This window comes from Anolis carolinensis, chromosome 4 (assembly GCF_035594765.1).
Source record: "Anolis carolinensis isolate JA03-04 chromosome 4, rAnoCar3.1.pri, whole genome shotgun sequence".
In the NCBI taxonomy this organism is placed as follows: Eukaryota; Metazoa; Chordata; class Lepidosauria; order Squamata; family Dactyloidae; genus Anolis; species Anolis carolinensis.
Genome location: NC_085844.1, coordinates 185,550,703 through 185,564,199, shown reverse-complemented (window position 1 = coordinate 185,564,199; position 13,497 = coordinate 185,550,703).

The following is a 13,497-nucleotide window of genomic DNA, read 5'->3' as shown; positions in this document are numbered from 1 at the left end:
GGGCTTGTCCCTGTGTAAGCTGTCCTGAGTCCCTTCTGGGTATACAAGAATAATGTTATTATTATTATATTATTATTATTTCTTGTTACTACCTTTATTTCCACGTGCAACAATCTATGGTATGTACATTTACCAATCCTGCATGCTTCCAAACAAAATCTTTATTAGGTCTTACTTTCGGAGGAGGCCTTATATTTAGCAATTCAGCAAAACTTCTACTAAGTCTTATTTTCTGGAGATGTCTTATTTTCAGGGAAACAGGGTAGATCCACCCAGAGGAAGAGTGTACTTACCATACATCAAGGGAAACACTGACCAGGGCCGTAGCCAGAAAAAAATATCGGAGGGGTTTTTGAAAATTTCAGGGGGGGGGGTGGTTTGAACCCCCCTAACCCCTCCCCCTGCTACAGACTTGTCAATATCTGCTTGAGATAGTGCCTGGAGGGACTCTTAATTTTTTGCATCTCATAGACTTAGCATGAGGATTTGGTTAACCAGTTAAAATTCACGACTAAACCAGTTTTTTTTTAACCTGAAAAATTTTGGAGGTGGTTTGAACCCCTAACCCCCCCCCCCCCCTTGCCGGCTACAGGCCTGCGAACCGCATAGGGAAGCTGATGAAGAAACACAGCCTACAAACTATCTACAGACCCACTAAGAAAATCCTACAAATGCTACGTTCAGCAAAGGACAAGAGGGGTCCCCTCGCCTCCGCAGGAGTTTACCATTTACCATGCAGCTGTGGACAAGTCCACATAGGGGACCACCAAACTCAGTATTGCCCAAACACGAATCAAGGAACATGAAAGGCACTGCAGACTAACTCAACCAGAGAAGTCAGCCATAGCAGAGCACTTGATGAACCAACCTGAACACAGCATATTATTTGAGAACACAGAAACGCTGGACCAACTACCATGTCAGACTAAACTGAGAAGCCATTGAAATCCACAAGCACATGTGGACAATTTCAACAGAAAGGAGGAAACCATGAAAATGAACCAATTTTGGCTACCAGTATTTAAAAACTCTAAAATCAGGACAGTAAATAAAGAAAAACACTCTGAAAACAAGAATTCCAGACAGGAAACAATCAGGGCCAATAATACCTCCCAACAAAGGATTCCCTCGGGCAAGCTATTCAATGCTAATCAAGCTGACCAATTGCAACATTCGCACATGCCTCAAGCAGACAAGAGTTCTTTCTCCCACTCTAAAATATATAAACCCCACTTGTCTAGTTTCCAACAGACCTCACAACCTCTGAGGGTGCCTGCGAAATGTTAGGAGAGAATGGGCCATACAGCCATACAGCCCAGAAAACTAACAGCTACCCAGTAAATCCTGTTAGTTGCAAAAAAGAAAAGAAAAAAGAAAAGGAGGAGGAGGAGGAGGAGGAGGAGGAGGAGGGCATCCCATATGGTGCCATCATTCCTTTGATCAAGTCAATGAAAAAAATGGAAATTTTCAAGGTTGTGAAAAGAACCAAGGCACATCTTCACTTAATTCAAGGCGCAAGTGGCATAGAAAGTGATGATTTCACTGTTCAGATGATTACTGCATGTCTTGGAAACTGTTCAGGGCTGGGTGGTGGTTTTTACACCTACTGTAAAGGCTGCTGGCATTGAGTGGGTTCCAGTATCCACAGCGTGACAACCAAAAATGTCATTTGGACTTTTGGAGTGTGGTGCCATTTTTTTTCCAAATAAGTTTTTATTACTTTTTAATTGTTAAAATCCTCCCAATCACATCAGCCAACACCTAGATCACGTATTTCCTCTATATCTTTAACCATGATGAGCATAGTTTTCTTCCTTTCTGTACAATATTTACATTGGCTTTGCTACTTTTTATCCATTCCATATAAACCATCAATTTATCTGTAATTTCTCTTACTTTATCCTCCTGTGTATCGTCCTGAATTACACATGCTATCATATCAGATTGAACCGGATCGTAAAGTTAATTCCAGTTTTCCATAGTCCATTTTTTAAATCTTCCCAACCCCATTCTATCACTGTCTGTCCTGCTAAAATCATGGTTTTAAACAATTCTTGTTCTCTTACATTAATCTTGTTGTTGCCTAATGAGTGTGGTGCTATTTAAATGCAGATGACACCCAACTCTACTTCTCCTTTCCACCCAAAGCCAAGGAAGCCATCTGATCCTAACCAGTGTCTACGATCAGTAATGGACTGGATGAGGGCAAACAAATCAGAACTCAATCCAGACAAGACAGAGCTACTCTTAGGGCCCTTCCACATAGCTGTATAACCCAGAATATCAACATTTTCTTGTTTCAAGGAGGCTGGAGGGACAGACTGAAGTACTGGGGTTCAATGCTACTACTGCTGCTGCTGCTGCTCTTTATGTGCACTCTCACTATTCCCAGATGAAAAGTTAGGATCCAAGCCAGTCTCTTTATAATCTTTGAGTTTTCTACAAATATTTTTTTCCTTTTAATTGAAAACCGTTCCTATCATCCTGAGTGGATATTATGTTGTTCTTTCTCATTCTAATTTTAATTATTTTATTATATGCTAATATCAAACCAAATTATTTTATTATATCTGTTATCAACATATCACTCACAATGATAGTTCTGACCTAGCCATACAGTTTATTTGCTACAGTAGAGTCTCACTTATCCAACATAAATGGGCCGGCAGAATGTTGGATAAGCAAATATGTTGGATAATAAGGAGAGATTAAGAAAAAGCCCATTAAACATCAAAATAGGTTATGATTTTACAAATTAAGCAACAAAACATCATGTTATACAACAAATGTTATACATCATGTTATACAACAGGGCCCGGGCTGTGGCGCAGGCGGGAGAGCAAGCCAGCTGCAATTAACTGCAATGAATCACTCTGACCAGGAGGTCATGAGTTCGAGGCCCGCTCGGAGCCTATGTTTGTTTGTCTTTGTTCTATGTTAAAAGGCATTGAATGTTTGCCTATATGTGTAATGTGATCTGCCCCGAGTCCCCTTCGGGGTGAGAAGGGCGGAATATAAATGCTGTAAATAAATAAATAAAATAAATAAATTTGACAGAAAAAATAGTTCATTACACATTAATGCTATGTGGTAATTACTGTATTTATGAATTTAGCACCAAAATATCACAATGCATTGAAAACATTGACTACAAAAATACGTTGGATAATCCAGAACGTTGGATAAGTGAGACTCTACTATATTTATTTTTATCTCACCTTTCTCCCAATATAGGGACGTGGTGACTAACAGTAAACATCCAAGATTTCTTCTGCACTTTTTCATAATCTTCATCATTATTCTATAAATATCTTCCAACCAGTCAGCTGCTTGCAGGTGCCCATAGGAAACTACAGGAATCTTCCTGTAATTTGCAAGTACAACTTTTACCAAGTCTCAGCATAAAAAATATAGTCCTATCTCAAAGAGGGGAAATGCCTTTGAATCTTCTGAAAAACTCTTTTATTGATAAAATATTATAATTCATACTAATTTTTAAACCATTTCATATTGTAGCTGATTGGGCAGTGCCAGTTACACTATGTAACAAAATTTGAAAAAACCTGTTCTTGGTTTGAAAGTGTTATTTTTAATTGTGCAGTACTTACTTTGAAAGTAGTTGTTATACTCTGGAAACTTTGTTTTTGTGGTTGCCACAAACTACTGCATATACTTGAGTATAAGCCTAGTTTTTCAGCTCTTTTTTAGGGCTGAAAAAGCTCCCTTCGGCTTATACTCGAGTGAGGGTCCTGGCCGGCTTCTATTCAGGTCAGCTTATACTTGAGTATATAGGTATTCAGAGTTGGATAGTCTTATCTTGTTAAAATATTATCTTAAATTACAGTTTTATATAAATATTCAAAACATTTAACCTACTGATGCCTGAAATAATGCAATTTTATTAATATCTATTTTTATTTTTGAATTTGACCCGTAGCTGCTGCATTTCCCACCCTCATCTTATACTCGAGTCAAGTTTTCCCAGTTTTTGTGGTAAAATTAGGTGCCTCGGCTGATATTTGGGTTGGCTTATACTCGAGTATATACGGTATGTTGAATTGGCTGAGACTCGATGAGATATTCATTAAAATTATAGCAAAATATACTGCAGAATTTCCCTCAAAAACAAAGTTTTTGCAGTTTAATAAACCTTTTAGAAAATGACATTTATAACCCTAGAACAAAAATTGTGTTACATAGTTTTATTCCCATCTCTTTCATACTTTAAATTTTTAGTTTCCCACTCATCTTTTTCTTGCTACATTTCCATTTCTATAGTTTCTTCTAAATCTCAGCCTGATAGAAATAATATTTCAGCCAACTTCAGCCCCATCTACACTGCCATATAATCCAATTTCTGGTCCCAGATTATCTACTTTGAACTGGATTGTATGGCAGTGCAGACTCATATAATTCAGTTCAAAGCAGATAATCTTGGATCAGATGCTGGATTATATGACATTGTAGATCCAGCCTTAGACTTCTGACCATCCAATTATTCTGAATGTCTGAAGCCAATCAATCATGGCATGCAAGAAGGAGTTGGAAAAGTGGCTAGATGCTTGTTGTATTAGTACATGGCAGGTCTCTGCCCCATCATTTTACATCTGAGTATTTCTTTAATTGATGCTACCATATTAGGAAATAACAAGATAGCTTCCTTCCCCATTTTGAAAACAGGCAACATTCACTGCGTATTCCATATGACAACACAAAAATCTTTCCTTATTTACCTCCTACAATAACACAGCCCAATAAAAAATTCTTGGTGTCTTAGTTTTTAGGCCTGTTCCTGGAATAATGTGGGGCCCTTGTTCAGAAAATTGCATTGGATAGATCACATCAGGTCTAGTTTCTTAGATATGGATAACTTATCATGATTTTCTATTATTATTATTATTATTATTATTATTTATTATTTATTATTTTCTATGTGTGAGTAGATAAAAGTCTGGTATATGTATTATGTTCTGTGTGTCAAAAACTAGAGTTGACAGGGGAAAACTGATGTCATTGTTGGAATTAGTGGGTGAGATACACCCAGAAACAGGCTTAATATATGAAGCACCAAAGTATGTGTTGGCCAGTGTAATAGGGTCAGATGAGTCCCCCTTGAAGCATACCCCCATATATGGTGTACATAATGGTCAGACATTTAGTGTACCTAATTCTAGAATACATGGAAACGTGTCTTGACCAGGATTTTGTTCATGCACATGACTGGTGGGGTAAATTGTGAAAATTAGGGGATATTGGTCTGCAAACCTGTCTTCCTGTTTTAAGCAATGGAATTTCCAGGGTGAAACTACCTGCTTATTCCAATTACCTCTTTTCATCATAAACTGCATCACTTGCTTAGGAGCACCGTTTACAGTATGGGTTTCTCTTTGTACTCAAGTCTGAAACTCAAGTTCTTGAAATAAATCTAAGAAATAGGACCTATCACAAAACATTACAATGTGAAGACTTTCAGGATTCAAGCTAGTCTGATATGCCTTTAAAAAAAAGAATAATCATTTCTGCTCTCTAGTTTTTTGTAATGAAAGCTGGGAAAATCCCAGATGCTTGAATACCTAGAATTTTTTTAATCTAAGAATTTGAAATATAATTCTCACTGCAGAACAAAAAGTATTGGTCAGCTAATTTAAATTATTCATGTTTTTTGGATAGTTTTGTGTTGGACTCCCAAATATGTGAAGTACTCCACCACACACACAATACAGAAAATATGTATGTGAAAGAGTCTTTAATTTTCAAATACAGACTGAGTGTGTTTAACCTAAGTCTTATGTCACAATAAACCAATTAGCCTTTAAGTTGCTAGGGCACCTTTGCTTTTGCATAGTTGTAATTATGAGAATGCTTCACAAATTTTCTGAGTGATGTTTATGTCTCAGTTTTAATTTACTCCTGAGGTTCTCTTCCCTCAAAAACAACAGTCTTAGACTTTTTTCTTCTAAACCTGTTTTCCTCCCTAGATACCGTGAATTGCTGGTGATGGTTGTTGTATATTCCTAGCAATGATAATTTTATCACTGAATGTGGGACCTCAGCTGTGTTTCTGCAAGCTCCAGAAGCTGTATGTATGTGTGGCAGGAGAGAGATAATTGTTTTTACTTTATGGTCCCCTTTTTACGATAGGAAGAAATCAGCTCAGACATCTCACAGGCTGCTTTTGTAAGCCATTCATTTGAATATAGGGAAACTTGCTGTGCTCCATTCAGACATGGAGCATGCAGAACTTTCTCACTGTGATTAAATTAGTGAAGCGAAGTGCAGTCTCTAAAGCAGGTAAGAAGGGTGTTGCTGATTTGATGATAGCACCATCATATACTACTTCAGTTCCACTATGCCTTGGGCACATGTGATTTGCTTATCAGTGTGAGACTGTCCCTTGGCAGGGATCTAAATGGTAAGGCTACATTAGAGAGTGAACCCTCAGCCATTCAGATATTTTAGCACTGTTGTTCTTGTGTGCCTTCAAGTCATTCCCAACTTATGGTGACCCAAGGCAATCCTATAATGGGGACTTATTCAGAGAGGGGTTGCTTCCTCTGAGACTTGCCCAAGGTCACTCTGTTTCCATGGCTGAGTAGGGATTCAAATCCTGTATCCCAGAGTTAAGACTCCAACCAATACACCAAGCTAGCTCTCATGCTTTCTTATACTACCCATAATCCCTTGCCATTGACCATGCTGGGTTGGAAAGGTGGAATATGTAGGCTCAAATATTTGCGGACACAAAGATTGTCCATCCTTGTCCCACACAGAAACAGCCATCAAGCACTTGGAAAACGACACAGCACTGTTTCCATTCAGCAAGTAAAGTGTATGGGTGTCCTCCCTTGTTAGCTGGGACTTGGCCTCCAGCCAATCAGTACCAGGAAGCTCCTTAGCTGTTGAGTTTGTATGGCAGAGATAGGCTTATCTCCTCAAGCCTGTTGCCTTATACAAGGCTTCCCATATCCAGTTACCTTTCTAAGAACTTCTGGGCTGATTTTGCTGTTGGGAAGGCACAAAAGACCAGAACAAATAATGTGGATGTCATAAACATCAAGGAAAGGTACACGATTTTGTTGAGACTGAATCTAAACCTACTCTTCAAGTTACTCTCCTTGCCAGACCTTAATTATCAGGGTGGAGCAGCACAATAAATTGTTGGTGTAATCCAGAAGAGCAACAACTATGCAAATCTCCTCCTAAGGGTTCTAGCATTATTTCCCAAAGCACATGCTGGTCTTTGCAAGGAAATTGCCTCCCCACTATCCATATTGCTCATCTTTATTTCAAGATCAGAATTAATTTACTGGCTTAAGACCAGCCTTGCACTTGTGGCGCAAGGCTTGGAAAGTCCTTCTCCCTCCAGAGTGAATTCCAGAGGCTCTAGCTTGGGGAAAAATTTAGTATATTTTTCAGAGTGGGTGTTAACTCTAATTTTTGTATATTAAAGTGGCTCATTAAACAGATTATCTATATTGTCATCAAGCTTTTTTGAATAAGACACAAACATCAGGCATATTGCTGTTCCGGGTTTTTAAAAAAATGTATATGCCAACAGTTGTTGGATGGAAGCTCATTATAATTTCTGTTCAGTAGAAATGCATTCCAGCTCTTCCATCTGAATTATCTAATAGTATATAATTGCATCACAGTATAGCTCAGTACAAGTGCTTTCTGTATCCTTCAATCTCTGCCACCATCCAAATGTGCTGCCACCCCTATTGACCATCTCAACTGGATAATAAATATGACAATCACGTCTGGATAATAAAGATGAGGGTGCCAATAAACTTAGGGTAGGATGACAAGCTACATAAGGTTTCATGGTGAACATGACCACCAGGGAATCCTGGCAGTGACAAGGTATTGGAATGCTCAAAAGGTTCTTATGAGTGAAGTTTTAAAAACGGAAACATCAGAAAATCAAATCTACTGTGATCGAATGACTAGTATCTCAAAATAGTCCTGGAGAGACCTCATTTCAGATAATTTCTCTCCCCTACAGTTCACTAAGGATTTTTAGGTCACTAATAGTGTAACTAATCTCACAGTTATTATGAGCAAAATACGGGGAGTAGGGAGTCCAAACGTCACCTTCATCCCTTTGGATGTAGTATGACATGAGAATGTAGTTAATATGGAAATAAACTTTAAATATACAAGTGGGAAGGGTAATAGCTGAATTACTCCCATTTAAACCAAATGAACCTTTCTGTGTAAACCTGGTTAGGATCAAGTTACAAGTTTGTTTTGCCACTGGACAGGAAAGTCCCTATTTTTATTGCGCATTTTACATGGTAAAATATTTTTAACATCTCCTTTATCTTTACAGATACTAGGGAAATGAATGAACATAACTGAAATGATTAAACCTAAAAAAACTCCATCATACCTTTGAGCTGCCATTGAATCAACGAAGGCATTTCATAGCTGGAAATTGGAAACTTTAGCTGCAACTGAAATATTTCTCTTATTTATTGGCACATGCTGCACACTGATGGAATCAAGTGGCAAATGTAGGGAAAGACTCTTTGTCTAAATCTAAAAACTTAATAATAATAATAATAATAATAATAATAATAATTATTATTATTATTATTATTATTATTATTTGTACCCGCCTCTACTTGTGGCTTAACATGGCTAAAAACACATAATAATCTTAAACGTTCTATAAAATTATATTTGGGAAACCTTGAACCTGATGAGCAGAAATGGATTAATTTTAATGCACTGTACTGCAATCAGCTTTTGTGCCATATATTTTTACACTTAGTTGAAAAGGTGTGTAATTGTTAATAGATCCCTAAACCAGTACATTTTTTAACGTGTAGAAGCGACTTGAGGACATACTGCAAGTTGCTTCTGGTGTGAGAGAATCAACCATCTACAGAGACGTTGCCCAGAGGACTCCTGGATGTGTTACCATATTGCTGGGAGGCTTCTCTCATGTCCCCGCAAGCTAGAGCTGATAGACAGGTGCTCACCCCGTCTTGCGAATTCGAACTGACAACCTTCAGGTCAGCAGTCCAGCCAGCACAAAGGTTTAACCCATTGTGCCACCGTGGCTCCTAACCAGTACATTTAAAAAATGATTAATAACTGCTAGGACTGAGGAAGCCTGTTTGTTCCTATGATTTCCCCTACTGATACCATCCACAGAGGTCAGAGCCTTGTTTGCTACATCCAGAATCTCCCAAGACTAGTCTACTGCCATAAAGTAGTGGAAGGTGCCCTTCTTTCAATTGCTAGCTCATGCGAGTTCCTGTAAAGGGGAGGCAATGTAAAGCAATTTGCCTAATACAGCAAAACATATTGGACTGGCCCAACTGAAAGTCATCATCTGTAGGGAAGAAATAACGGGTAGTTGGCACCTATTTGTTGTTTGACTGGGCAATTTTAATAGTCATTGTGTGACCTTGGCTCCAGTCATTTTCTTCCTTAGCCTAACCCTTCTCTCTGTCAAAAGAAGGATAAAGTAGCATGATGACTCACATTAATCTGTACCACCCAGAAGTCAAATTAAATGGAGGCCAGAAAATACATCTAATTTATGAAATTCAGTCCTAGAAAATGTGGCGATAGTCACTAGATAGGATGGCTTCAACAGGCAACGATACATATTCTTGGACCGGTATTTTCAGTTATTTAACTATGACAGCGGTTCCCAAACTTTTAAAAACTGATTTCTACTAAGCATTTAAATCCACAAAATTCATCCTTCTTTCATCTACCCTGTTTCCCCTAAAATAAGACATCCCCAGAAAATAAGACCTAGTAGAGATTTTGCTGAATTGCTAAATATAAGGCCTCCCCCGAAAGTAAGACCTAGCCAAGTTTTTGTTTGGAAGCATACCCGCCAAACAGAACACCAGAGCATGCAAGATAGGGAAATGTACGTATCATAGAGTGTTGTACATGGAAATAATGGTAGTAACAAGAAATTCTTGATAGGATTCACAGTTTGTGTGGTTATGCTGGTTTGTGATGACAACTACTGTACAGTATATAATAAATGTTCATTTTTTTGGTTCAACAATAAATGTGAATTCTTCTTCATAGAAAAATAAGACATCCCCTGAAAATAAGACCTAGCGCATCTTTGGGAGCAAAAATGAATATAAGACACTGTCTTATTTTCGGGGAAACACGGTACTCAGTACAAACACTACTGCCTGGGTGGTTTGTATAATGTAATAGGTTTGGAAATGAAGAGGCAATGTTTTAAATGTAGCCATAAATCTTTATTTTGGTAAAATAAAATGTTGGATTCACATGTAATGTAATGGACAAAAATGTTTCTTTTTTAAAACTTATAATAGTTTTGAAATTGGGCTTTATGTTCAACAGCTGAATGTGTAAATGCTTGGCAGCATTCAGCTTGCTTCTAAATTGGTTTTTTATCTAGGCGTAACCTGAAAAGGTATTTGGAGATAACTAGCACTCCCCTTCCTTCTCATTAAGTAAAGGTTTCCCCTTGACATTTAGTTGTGTCCTGCTCGGGGGGGTTGGTGTTCATTTCCATTTCTAAGTTGAAAAGCCAGCATTGTCCGTAGACGCCTCCTAGGTCACGTGGCCAGCATGACTGCATGGAGCGCTATTACCTTCTTGCCAAAGCGGTACCTATCAATCTACTCACATTTGCATGTTTTTGAACTGCTAGGTTGGCAGAAGCTGAGGCTAACAATAGGAGCTCACCTCGCTCCCTAGATTTGAACCACTGACCTTCTGGTCAGGAAGTTCTGCAGCTTAGCGGTTTAACCTGCTGCGCCTCCACAGCCCCTTTCCTTCTCATTAGAGATAATAAAATAGTTGGTCTTATGTGGTTTTATTTTAAAATCCATTTTAAATTTGATTTTAAGGTGTTTCGTAAAACCCCTAAGATGCTTTTGCAGTTTGGGAACCACTGAACTATAATAACTGAGAGTACATCTATACTGTAGAATTAATGTAGCTTTGACTCCAGCAGTGTGGATCAATTCTGGGTTTAATAGTTTGATAAGGCACCAGCCCTTTTTGCCTAAAAAGGCTAAAGACTGTGTAAAAAACAAACTACAGCTTCCACTAACCTATAGCATTGAACCATGGCAGTTAAAGTGATGTCAAACTGCTTTAATTCTACAGTGTAGACATACCCTGAATGGAATCTCCAGGACCAGAATCAGGCTTCATCTGGCAACTGGGGCCCCATCTACACTGCCATATACAATCTAGATTATCTGCTTTGAATTTGATTATATGTCAGTGTAGACTCAGTGTAGACTAAGTGTATAATCCAGTTCAAAACAGATAATGTGGATTATTTGCTTTGATAATCTGGGTTATATGACAGTGTAGAAGGGGCCGTAGACTCATATATTGCAGTTCAATGCAGCTAAACTGTATTATGAAACTGCATTGTATGGTGGTGTAGATGGGGACAGGGTAGCGGAAGCACAGTGGGATACATGTAATAAATGATAACACTTGCAACAATAAAATGTGAGATTTTGTACTACCTGTGAGTCTTTTCAGATACTAGAAATCCCATATTAAACAGAACACACTGCAAGGTACTGTGGAAAGGGCCTCAGAAATAACTGTGGGTAGATCTCACAACTCCACCTCCATAGTTTTGGATTTTGTCCAAGAAAGTTTGCCCAAAGCCACTATTTCTCTTTACTTGACCTTGGTAAATTTCATTTCAAACCACGAAACTCACTGGGTGGCCATGGGTCACCATTTCCCCCCTCCACTTTATGTAGCTCGCAGGATTGTTGGAAGCATAAATGCGGAGAAGAGCCGTGAACCCCAAATTTGAACTCACTGAAGGAAAGTCATCTGATAAATGTAAGTGATTGCTAAATAAATGTCATTATCATCCCCAGAAAGTCTTAAGTCTAAAAGCTCTGCCTGGCTTTGGGCCCAGAGATTCATCTCTGTTCCTTAAAAGGCCTATTCTGAGCATGGTCTAGTTTAGGGTTGCCTCTACACTGTAGAATTGACCTGGTTTGACACCATTTGACTCAGTGCCATGGGATCCCAGCATTCTTTGGTAGACAAGGTTTAAAACTTTGTAAAACTACAAATCCCACGATCCCATAGCATTCAGTCATGGCAGTGGAAGTGGCATTGAACTGCATTCATTTTACAGTGTAGATGCACCGTAGATTTTGTGCTAAGAGAACATTGAGCCTATATATTACCTTATATGCCAAAATTCAGTATACAGTAGAGTCTCACTTATCCAAGCTAAACGGACAGGCAGAAGCTTGGATAAGCGAATATCTTGGATAATAAGGAGGGATTAAGAAAAAGCCTATTAAACATCAAATTAGGTTATGATTTTACAAATTAAGCACCAAAACATCATGTTATACAACAAATTTGACAGAAAAAGTAGTTCAATATGCAGTAATGTTATGTTGTAATTACTGTATTTACGAATTTAGCACCAAAATATCACGATATATTGAAAACATTGACTACAAAAATGCATTGGATAATCCAAAACCTTGGATAAGCGAGTCTTGGATAAGTGAGACTCTACTGTACTACAGATAAATCATGGTATATGATTTATCTGAAGTTTTAATGTTTCATAACCAGTAAGTAAGAGGAAAGAAAATGGGACAGAAGAAATTCAATCCACTGATTAAAAGCTCTTTTCACTTATCATCCTTTGGCAGGCTTTTCCCGCACATGAAGGGAAAACAATGTTATCAGGAGCAGCGTTTGTCTTGCAAAAGACTTCCTAAAGATGGCGGGGGAATTCCACCCCTTGCCCCTCAGGCTGGCAATTAACTCAGGAAAGCTCCTTAACGATCCCAATAACGTGGAGATCGTAGATTGGAGATCTAGGACACCAACACTGTGTGAAGATACAGCAGGACTCCTGCATGTCCTTCATTAAAGAAATTGACAGTTTTCAAAAATATCTGCTGGTTTAATAGCAATTCGGCGAACCGAATCAAAACATTTACTTCACATTTGCTCCATCATCCAGTGCTCCTCAAATCTTGCTTTGACATTTTCATTTCCTAATATGAAACTGAGTAAGATTTCCTTGGGGAATAAAGAGTAAATTGTAAGAAAGGGGTTAAAAGTTTTATATGGGTACATCTACAAAAAGCATAGGCAACTTTTGGCCCTCCGGGTGTTTTGAACTTCAACTCCCACCATTCCTCACAGCCTCAGGCCCCTTCCTTCCCCCCCTCAGCCGCTTAAGCTGGGGCCTGAGGCTGTGAGGAATGGTGGGAGTTGAAGTCCAAAACACCTGGAGGGCCAAAATTTGCCCATGCCTGCTCTACACTGTAGAATTAATCTTGAGAGTTGTAGCTTGGTGATGCACCAGCATTCCTCAGCAGAGAAAGCTAACGGCCTTGTAAAACTACAACAGCAATGATTCCAACACATTGAGCCATAGCAGGGTGCATCTACATTGTAGGATGATACCACTTTAAGTTGTAGTTTGGAGAAGCACCAGGACTATTTGGCAGAGAAGGCTAAAGGCTATGT